At 43.0% G+C, this 10248-nt stretch overlaps 1 pseudogene; it reads left to right on the top strand.

Moving 5' to 3' along the window:
• The first annotated feature begins 10128 nt into the window (after positions 1-10128).
• On the top strand, positions 10129-10248 carry LOC111965435 (U1 spliceosomal RNA; annotated as a pseudogene).

Genomic DNA, 10248 nt, shown 5'->3' with positions numbered 1-10248 from the left:
CTGGCAAAATCATTAGTCGTGCCACAGGGTAGAGGCAAGAAGATTATTGAGCTTACCATGGACCCTTCCCCTATAAGACACGCTGGGGCGCATCCATTTCCATCTTGGACCAGTCTGGCACACACTTTCTCCAATAACCGCCCCAGTTCTTTTTCTGAAAGACATCCGGAGCCTAGAAAAAAAAAAAAAGTCTTCATGCCTCAACTCTGCCCCACTGAAAGCCCCCCTGGGTAACGTGGAGCGGACCCAACTGAAGCTGACCTGCCCAACAGCGCTTCCACTCTTTCCCAATTGACTCTAGCTGAGGAGCCCCCTCACTACACCTTAAAGGTTTGAGAAACTTCAAATTTTCAGCCCCCTGTTAATAAAAACTGTCCACGCGTCATCTGCATACGCAGACATCGTGGGACCCTTCATTACCACCTGGCACAGAGAAACCAGTATAAGCCTTCGCTCTTAAAAAAAGCATTGGTTCAATCGCAGACTATATAACTTGCCCTGAAATGGGGCATCCCTGCCTGATGCCCCTTACTGGACAGGGATGGGGCAACTCAACCACCCCCCACCGTCACCACTACACGAGGCCCCAGCATACAGTTAAATTTCATCCAAGACAAAAAAACATCCCCCAACCCTAAAGGCTTCATTGTTTTAAACAAGTACATGGTTGGTCCACACATCAAAAGCCTTCTCCTGATTCCAAGACGAAAGTAAACCCACATTTACATCAGACACGTTTACAAATGTCTAAAACATCTTCTTACTTAAAAACAACTTGTCAACAATAGAGCGATCAGCGTAACAGTAGGAACTGGTCCTTGTGGACCAACAATCCCAATACCTCTTTCAACCTGTTTTGAGAGACATTTAGAAACAATTTTGTATTCCTGGCGCACAGCAAAGAACAGGTTCCAATTTTTTATGAGAGCCAAAATCCCCTTTTTTGCAACAGTGAAAGCACTGCACCGTCGACAGGATACAGGAAGAAGATCCATCATGAAAAGATTCACACACAACTTCATAAAAATCCTCCCCAATAGACCCAAAATGCTATAAAATCAGAATGGTAAACCTTCATGCCAGGGCTTCGGCCCTGCTGAGTACTGCATACACTGCTGTGGACAGCTCTTGCAGGGAATGTCAGAGTCCAATGCGATCTCTCTGCTCAGGGTCCCAATTGAGGAAGACCGTGTAACACTGTTCCTGGTACACAGAGAGTCACAATCCTCCGCCTTTAGAGGGCAGAGTAGAAACTCCACGGCATGTTGACGCATTTCACTGTCATCCGTGGTCACCTTCCCATCAGGGAGACGAAGGCAGACCATATGTTTACATTTGCAATGTCGACTTCCTCTAGTTTTTTTAAAGTGCTAGGAGCATCCATACCTTGAGGGAAGGCGAAACGAGAACCTAATCAAGGCACCCTTTCACCTTCTTTCATGCAGAAAGAAACGACCTCAGTTCATGTTTCTTGTCCCTGTAAGTTCATTGACTAGTCCAGGTCGGTTCTGAGTTGAGCAGCTTCAATTCAATAGATTGATGTCCTGTTTCCAAGGGCTTGATAAGTCTCTCTTTAACTTCAATTTGGAGACAGAGCAGTATACTGTTGACAAAATAATCGTACTTGGGCCTTCCAACCTCCCACCAATTGTCCTCAAGGACTCAAAATTCTCTTTGTAACCTCCATTTTCCCAAAACAACAAAAACCCTCATGTAAACGAATTTAACATTAAAATACCAGTAAGGTGGAATGACCTTCTGTGGACAGGACAAGTGAATATCAACAGTAACAATATGGTTGATCAAGAAAACCCACAGGAGTAATGTCACACCTTCCCACCTATCTACAGTATTTGCTCAGATACATACAACCTGTCAGCCTTGCTGCACTACACGACCTTCATTAACATTTAGCTATTGTACTGCCTAAACTTTGCATTCCTAACTCTCCACACATCAGAAAGCTCTAACTCACGTTAATTGGCCAGACAGGCAAGTGGCTGCCACAGGTGAGGTTTTCTTCAGCGGTTGCGTCAACAGTTAAAAATCCACTGTTAACAGTTTCCAGGTCTCCCCTAAAACCCACACCCCTCTTGGTCCACACTGTTCTTAAGGTTTCTTTTATTTGATCAAACACAACAGACGCTCTGTAACCCTCATTAGGGGCAATAACATTCCAGAAAACAAACAAAAAACCCATAACAGCCACCTTGACCAATTAAAACCCGACCCCTTGACAATCTCTGTTGTAAGATACACAGTCACCCCTAAGCCTGAGGGAAAACAAAGATTGGCCACCCCACACTGAAATTATACCATGACTGATATATGCTGCCCTTCCCACCAACATACCCCAGTCAACCTCATTTTCGTCATCACTATGTGTTTCCGTAGGAAAACTACATTAAAAGCATTTTCTTTTTTATTACTTCTAATACCCAAGCCCTCTTATTTCCCTCCCTTCCCCCATTAATAATTGAAGAGAACCTTACCCTTAGTACCTCCATATAGAAAAATAAAAAGAAAAGCAGAGAAACCACAGAGAAACAAAGAGAAAAAAGACACCCTATGAAGCATGATCTCATTCATTAATTAAATTTCTCTTCTTATAACCTGACTTACGTTTCCACCACCTTTGCTGCTGCAACAGCAGAACAAATTCCTCAATTCGAAACCGCTTCTTCCACTTCAAACTGGTCAACCCCACCATCTTTCTGTACATCACAGCTGACCTCACAAACTTATCAACATCAAAAATAATCTCCAATTTGACAGATTTCCCAAAAGTTCTGATCCAGAAACCCATTTACCTCAATCTAGATCGTAAATTGAGCCTCCCACCAGCTCTATCATATCAAAAATATCCATATCCCCCCATTCTCCTTGATCCTCCCTCAGCTGAGTCCAACAGACCCCTCTGACTCCCTCTACCACATCCCTTTCAACACTCCCCACTTGCCACACCTCACTCGTACCAGCATCTCCATCCACTACCTGGGAGACTAGCCCCACCTGAACCCCATTACTCGTATGGGCATCTCCTCACTACCTGGGAGCCTAGGCTCCACATGAACCCCCTCCTGTACCCCATTACTCATAGTGGGCCATCTCCTGCCACTACCTGGGAAGATTAGCTCCACATGAACCCCCTCTCTGTACCCCAGCACTCGTACTGGGCACCTCCTCACCAGACTGAGGAACTTTCTCTTCAGATCCATCCTTACTTCTACAACAATGTTTTTCTGCTGCATAACATTTCCCTCTAATACAAGTTAGCAACTCCGTGCCCTCAACACGGATTAACTTGTTCCTCAGCAACAGGGCTTGTTGGCTGCTCAACCACTGTCGGGCCCCACCTTCCCTACATCAGTGGGCCCAGGCGTTAACGATGACCACCTGCGCCCCCTCCCTCTGCCTTCTTCCTTTTTTCGGGCAAGCATGTCGCTTATGACCGAACATCCCACACTCAAAACTCGCTGCTTGACTACCCGTATTAGCATAGCCATATACAGTCTATTGTCATACTTGATTTTAAACGATAACTCTAAAGTCTGCATCCGGTGAGTCCAAAAACATAAACACTGTCGCCCAAAACGACATAACTTTTCAACGCGGGTGTTTGCAACCCAACGGGACAACCTTTAATTGAACTTGCAAACTTTCCCAAAGCGCAAATAACTCGTGCTCCAATAGCTTCATTTGGAATAAACGGCGGTTACATTTGAAAATCGTTACCCTTGTGACGGAAAAAAAAGCGGCGTACTTGAATAAACATTCCCTTAAGAAGTATGCCTTGCTCAACCATTACGATCTACAAGGCGCTCATTTTTAAAGAAAATTACCACCACCGCTTTATCATCCGTGACGGCATAAGCATCATTCTTCATAATCCTACCTTTTCTCTACGGCGGACCAGAAACTCCTCCACCTGACAGTAGCTTCAGTAAACACACCGAGCCGAAGTGACAGGGGGACGGCATCCCCATTCGGGCTGCCATCCGCCGCCAAACCAGAGTAATTTCGATACGAAAAAACAAAATACTTAATTCTACCACAACAAAAATAAAAATTAATAACCTAATCATGCATTGAAGAAACAAAAAATGACACCAAGAAGAAAGAGGAAAGCCGAAAAGAACACACGCACTCCTTCGCCCATTACAAATTCCCCAGCATGGCACCAAACAACTCCCAGCAGCAGAGAGAGAGAGAGAGCAAGAGAGAGAGAGAGAGATGAGAGACGAGAGGCAGAGAGGAACAAGAAGAGAGAGCAAGAGAGAGAGAGAGAGAGCAAGAGAGAGAGAGAGAGCGAGAGAAGAGACGAGAGAGAGAGCGACGAGAGAGAGCGGCAGAGCGAGAGAGAGAGAGAGAGAGAGAGAGAGAAGAGAGAGAGAGAGACGAGAGAGAGAGAAGAGAGAGGAGAGAGAGAGATGAGAGACAGAGAGAAGAGAGAGAGATGAGAGAGAGAGAGAGAGAGAGACGAGAGAGAGAAGGAGAGAGAAGAGAGAGAGAAGAGAGAAGAGAGAGAGAGAGAGAGAGAGAGAGAGAGAGACCACACAACTAAAAACAATTGGACCACTTGATGGAACCACAAAGCCTTACCATCACTGTCTCATGCCTGGAATATTACAAGGTCTGAGGCATCTGATTTTGGCCTAAAGAGCAGGAACCTGGACATCACCGAGTACAGAAAATACAGAGATTTGTCCATTTTACAGGAAACATGGTATAGAGGAGATGGACCACTGCGTTGCCCTCTAGGTTACAGAGAGCTTGGTATAGTCCCATCAATCAAACTACCAGGTATGAAAAACTGGGAAGGGACTCAGGGTATACTAATTTGGTATAGAGTAGACCTAACTCACTCTATTAATTTAATCAAAACAGGCGACATTTTACGATTGGCTAGAAATTTCAAAAGGTGATCTCAACAGAGAAATATTATCCTTCCTGTGTGCTACATATACCCCCACTAGAAATCCCCATACTTTACTGACGACAGCTTCTCCATGCTTGATGGGGGAAATCAATAATTTCCGGCCCAGGACATGTTACTAGTCTTGCAACGTAAATGCCAGATTTGGACAAGAACCTGACACCCGTTCAGCACACAGGGGGACAAACACCTACGTGAAGGTGACATATTCCTTCCCCATATGCCCCCCTTAGGCAGAACTACGGACAACATAACCAACAAAAATGGGTCACAACTCGCTGCAGCTCTGTCGCAACGCTGGTATTATCCATAATAAATGGTTAGACTCCGAGGGCTCCTATGGTAGGTACACCTATAGGCTCGTCTCTTGGCAGTAGTCCTGTAGACTACTTTCACTGCCTCAAACCCGGGCTCCTCAGAGCATTCACAGTCAGCCCACTCACACCCCTGATTCATGATCACAGATCACAGTCTACTTGAACAGAGCAATACTCAATCATGAGGCACAAATCCAAAGGAATTGAATAATAATAAGAACGCCTATAGTATGGAAGGAAAGTAGTGTGGAACCTACAAAAAAACTATTAATTCAACCAACAAATCAGTCCCTTTTAGACACATCCTGGACAAAACGGATCACTGTAGTAGTGAAGGTGTAAACTTGGCATTAGAAAAACTAAACCGTATATTTGACCTCTGTCAGCTCCCTACAAATCAAAAAAATGTCAAAGCTGGAACCTAAGAAAATTAACAACAATGACAAATTGGTTTGATGAAGAATGCAAAAAAACCTAAGAACGAAATGTAAAACCTTTATCCAAACAAAAACATAGAGACCCAGAAAACCTGAGCCTACACCAATCCTATAGTGAATCACTAAAACAATACAGAAATACCACTTTGAAAAAGAAGGAACAGCCACTCAGAAATCAGCTCAATGTAATTGAATAATCCATAGACTCTAACCACTTCTGGGAAAATTGGGGAAACACTAAAAAACAAAACACGAAGAGTTATCTATTCCAAAACTGAGATGTATGGATAAACCAACTTCATCCATCTTTTTTGGACCTAAACAAAGAACAAAGAGCAAAAACATATACATGATCGAATACAAAATCTTAGAATCAACTATTAAAAACTACCAGAACCCTCTGGACTCTCCAAATTTACATTGAATTGAACTACAGGACAAAATACAACCTCCAACTCCGAAAAAGGCCTGTGGTGTTGATGGTATCCTACATGAAAATGATAAAAATATACAGACAACAATTCCAAATTGTCTATACTTAAACTCTGTTAACATCATCCTTGCTCTGCATCTTCCCCAATATTTGGAACAAGGGACTGATCACCCCAAAACCACAAAGTGGAGACAAATTTGACCCCAATAACTACTTGTGGGATATGCTCAACAGCAACCTTGGGGAAAAATCCTCTTTATTATCATTAACAGGAGACTTCAAACATTCCTCAGTGAAACTTTGCAAATATGAAATTGTCTTTTTACCAAATTACCGTACGACAGACCAACCGTATTTATCCTTGCACACTCTAATTTGACAGAGACACAAACCCAAAACAAAGGCAAAAGTCTGTTCATGGCTTTGTTGATTTCAAAAAAGCTTTTGACTCAATTTGGCATGAAGATCTGCTATACCCAAATTGATGGAAAGTTGTGTTGGTGGGAAAAAACATACAATAAAATCCATTGTACACAAACAAGAAGTGTCCGGGTTTAAAATTTTGGTAAAAAATACACACTTTCTCTCCACAGGGCCGTTGGTGAGACAGGATGCAACTTAAATCCTCACCCTCTTCAATATTATATATCAACGAATTGGCTAGGACACTAGCAACCAGTCTGACAGCACCCGGCGCTTCACCCGGACTAGAATTCTGAAGTCAAATGTCTTTCCGTTGCTGATGATCTGGTGCCAAAACCAAGATAGGGCCTACAGCAGTACCTAGATCTTCTGCACGATTCACAGACCTGTGCCCTGACAAGGAAATATCAAGTAAGACATTAAAATAATTGGTTGTTCAAAAAAAGGCTCAGTTGCCCAGGACCACATATAACAAAATTCCATTCTAGACACCGTGCCCTAAAAAAAAGACATACCTTCGGCCTAAACATTCAGCGCCACAAGGTAACATCCACAAAATGTGAACGATCTGAGGAGGACAAGGCAAGGTCTTCTATGCCATCAAATGAACAGAAAAAATTTTGACCATACCAATTAGGATCTGGCAAAAATACTTGAATCACTTATAGAAAGCATTGCTGCTTTATGGTTGTGAGCCAACAAGAATTTACTAATGGGACAAACACAAATTGAGACTGCATTGTAGAATTCTGCCAAAAATATTCTCTGGTGTACAATGAAACACCAAATTAATGGATGCAGAGCAGAAATTGGCTGATACCCGCTAATTATCAAAATCCAAAAAAGAGCCGTTAAATTTTACAACACCTTAAAGAAGCAATTCCCAAAAAACCTCCATAACAAAGTCATCACCTACAGAGAGCTGAACCTGGACAAGAGTCCCCTAACAAGCTGGTCCTGGGGGCTCGTTCACAAACAAAACAGACCCCACAGAGCCCCAGGACAGCAACACAATTAGACCCAACCAAATCATGACAAAACAAAAAATAATACTTGACACATTGGAAAGAAATTAACAAAAAAACAGAGCACTAGAGCTACGTGCACACTGCTCACCAAAATGAGGTGGAAACAGCTGCACACTTTCCTGACCTCCTGACAAATGTATGACCATTTAGAGACACATATTCCCTCAGATTACACGACGCCACAAAGAATTTAGAAAATAAACCCAATTTGGATAAACTCCATATCTAATTGTGAAATACCCACAGTGTGCCCTCACAGCAGGCAAGATGTGTGACCTGTTAGCCACAAGAAAAGAACAACCAGTGAAGAACAAACACCATTGTAAAATACAACCCATAGTATGTTTATTTATTTACCTTTTGTTACTTTAACTTTTGCACATAATACGACATTTTTAAATGTCTTTATTCTTTTGCGAACTTTTTGTGTGTAATGTTTACTGTATTTTTTTCTTCTATTGTTTTTTTCACTTTTTCTTGATGATCTACTTCACTTGCTTTGGCAATGTAAACATATGTTTCCCATGCCAAGAAACCCTTCAATTGAAATTGAATTTAGAGAATGAGAGATGGGAAATTGAGAAATGAGTTTCCCATCAGCGTTGCTGTGCACCGTCTCTTCCAGTCAGTTGACCCCTGAGTGGAGATCTCTCTCTTTGGTATACTGTGGGTGGTGGGTATACTGTGGGTGGTGGGTATACTGTGGGTGGTGGGTATACTGTGGGTGGTGGGTATACTGTGGGTGGGGGGTTAAGGTTTATAGTCCTGTGTTGGTTGGTATGAATTACTTGCGTTCCTGGAGACTCTTCCTCCAGTGAGTAGATGTTGTACAGTACAGTAGGSTAACTCTTTCTCCAKTATTACCTGTGTACGGTGTCCATTTCAGGACAGCCTAACTCTCAGTGTGGATGTCTCAGTAAAAAGGAGTGAAACAACAACCAAGCTAAAACCAAGCATTAACATATCGGCAATCACAAGATAGGCCTGGAATTCACTTCAAAACTGGTCAATCTTTATTGTTCCCCAACAGAGTGAACGGTCGAGATAGGACTAAGGGGCCCAACTAGAAATGTCTTCAGTTGGCCACGTCCCAACAGTCACAATACTTTGGACGTTTCTATTCAGGTCTGTTTTTGTTCAAACACAAAATGCTGTTAAGCTTAACTTTTATTGTATTGCTTAAGATTACTCTCACTGGTCATCTCTCATAAACAATGATCCTTCTCTCTTGCGGGAAAGTTAATGACTCATAAGCAGATCATCTTTCACATTGTTTAGGGAGAGTCATTTAGGGCGAGCAGGGAGCGTCGGGGATGAATTTGTGAGAGGTCAAACCCGTCAGACAGAAACACAAATCAGATCAGTAGCTACTGTGTAATAACAAAAACAAATGACTAACATTCCAGAGGGTGTCATTATGTAACTATGGTCACATTTCAAATGGTCTTCTCCATTGAAACATCCTCTTCCTGAGTATTATCTTAGTCACACCAACCACATGCCCTCAGTGCCAACCAGATGCCCTTATCTCATCCAGACTGACCTATATCTGCCCTGCAAGATAAAAAAAAAAGGAATGCTAGTGAATAGCAGAAGCTAAGTTGTTTGATTTCTGTGGTGACCAAACCCAAACACGAGGTGGGATTCCTCAGTTATATGATGATGATGACCTTACAGAGTCTTGCATTGGACTTGATTGGCTGAACTATCCTGTTCTCTTAGGGTGCATCTGAGATTACATCCTATTCCCTTTATAGTGCACTACTTTTGACCAGGGCCCACAGGACTCTATAGGTAATAGGGTGCCATTTGGACGCACACTTTTAATAATTTACCAGCTGGAGAGTTCAACGGTTAAAGGTGAATTTCACAGGACTGGGTGAGGGCAGATGATGGCCAGATCAGGATAGCCACTTAAAGACTCTTTGACCTCTGTATCAAAGTGTTATGGGTCAGCCAAGCAGCCTCACTCTCCTCGCCACAGCTAGGAGTATAGCCTGGTCCCGTCAGTCAGTCACTGGGTTGCCTTAGCCTCAGTTTGTATTGTTTTTCTCTTCTCCTCCTCCTCCTCTCTATTCCTAGGTGTTGTGGATCCAAAGGAGCCGTAAAAAGGGCAATTCAAAGCTCTCAGCCATAACAGTAATAGGTCCTGAGTATAATGGTACACAGCCATTAGGCTAATGGACCCTACTCTAACGGCCCTCTTTGCAGGGTGAAGGGCCCCTGTACTTCATATTGATATAAACAYGGWGCAATGASWCACGTTTATAAAGCATTAAATAGACCTGGATGGCCGCTCTCAGGTAAACAGAATTAAACCCAGGTGTCGGTTGATATATACCTCCCAAGACAAGTTGTAAACCCTTTTCTGATCCTGATTCCATGCCATCTGAAAAGGATAGGTACAGTATGCTACCACTCTGTCTGCAAGTGCATTCCTAAACGGCATTTAACGCAGGTCGATGTGATGTGATATTATCGGAACACAAAGTGGTTACCATTAGCCGAAAATGTTGGCACTGGGAGCACTGACCTCCACCGATAAGTGTAACTCATACTTACCTGGCAAGAGAGATACCTGATCAAGAAGGTGGTTCACCCAGGGCGTGGCTTAGCCATTGCACTCCGGCTGTGCTGACCCCTGCTGATTTCCCAAATGTGGAAATCTCGAATG

The sequence above is a fragment of the Salvelinus sp. IW2-2015 genome, linkage group LG6.1 (genome assembly GCF_002910315.2).
Source record: "Salvelinus sp. IW2-2015 linkage group LG6.1, ASM291031v2, whole genome shotgun sequence".
In the NCBI taxonomy this organism is placed as follows: Eukaryota; Metazoa; Chordata; class Actinopteri; order Salmoniformes; family Salmonidae; genus Salvelinus; species Salvelinus sp. IW2-2015.
The sequence above is the reverse complement of the archived record's forward strand: the minus strand, read 5'-3'. Positions and strand labels throughout refer to the sequence as shown.